Below are 1,076 nucleotides of genomic sequence, written 5' to 3'. Positions count from 1 at the left end.
CTGAGGACGGGCAGGTGGCAAAGGCTATGGGTAAAATGGCTTTGGGTCTCTGGGTCCCCCATCCCACAGACACCCTGCCATCTGTGGGACCATCTGGGAGTCCTGCGAGTGTCCTCTCCAGCATATGTGGGCCAAGGGGAGTGAGTTTGAGTTTCCAGAGAGATTTTTATTAAGATCTAAGGTACATACAGTAAAATACAAACTTTAAGTGATGAATGTTTACCTGTGTATACACCTTTGCAGCTGCCACCCAGACCATGTCTAGAATATTTTCATCATCCCAGACAGTTCCCTCCTGCCTCTTGCCAGTCAATACCGCCTTCCCAAAGGCACCCACTGATCTGATTTCTGTTGCCATAGATTAGTTTTTCCTGTATTTGTATTTCACATAAATGGAATCTTATGGTATGTGCTCCTCTGTGTCTGACTCCTGTTGCTCAGCACAATGCTTTTCTCTGCACTGACGATGTTGCCTTACCAATGTACCACAGCTTATCTGTTCACCACTGAAGGACATTTGGGGCATTTCCAGTATTGAACTATGATGAGCGAAGCTGGCAAAGTGCCGTTGAACAGTTTGGAGTGGGAGGGCAGAGAGGAGGTGGGGGAGGACGAAAGGAGCACAGAGAAACTTTTGGAGGTAATGGATACGTTCATTATAAATTGATTGTGGTGGTGGCTTCCTGGGTGTATATTTATATCAAAACTTACCAAATTGTACACCTTAAATATGTGTAGCTTATTATGTGTCAATTACACCTTAATAAATCTGTTTTTAAAACTGATAAACAGGGGACTTCCCCGGTGGGGCAGTGGTTAAGAATCTGCCTGTCAGTGCAGGGGACACGGGTTCGATCCCTGGTCCTGGAAGATCCCACATGCCGCGGAGCAACTGAGCCCGTGCTCCACAACTACTGAGCCTATGCTCTAGAGCCTGCGAGCCACAACTACTGGGCCCGCGTGCCACAACTACTGAAGCCCGCGCGCCTAGAGCCCGTGCTCCGCAACAAGAGAAGCCACCGCAATGAGAAGCCCGCGCAGCGCAATGAAGAATAGCCACCGCTCGCTGCAACTAG

Source organism: Balaenoptera musculus, chromosome 10 (genome assembly GCF_009873245.2).
Source record: "Balaenoptera musculus isolate JJ_BM4_2016_0621 chromosome 10, mBalMus1.pri.v3, whole genome shotgun sequence".
NCBI lineage: Eukaryota > Metazoa > Chordata > Mammalia > Artiodactyla > Balaenopteridae > Balaenoptera > Balaenoptera musculus.
The sequence above is the reverse complement of the archived record's forward strand: the minus strand, read 5'-3'. Positions refer to the sequence as shown.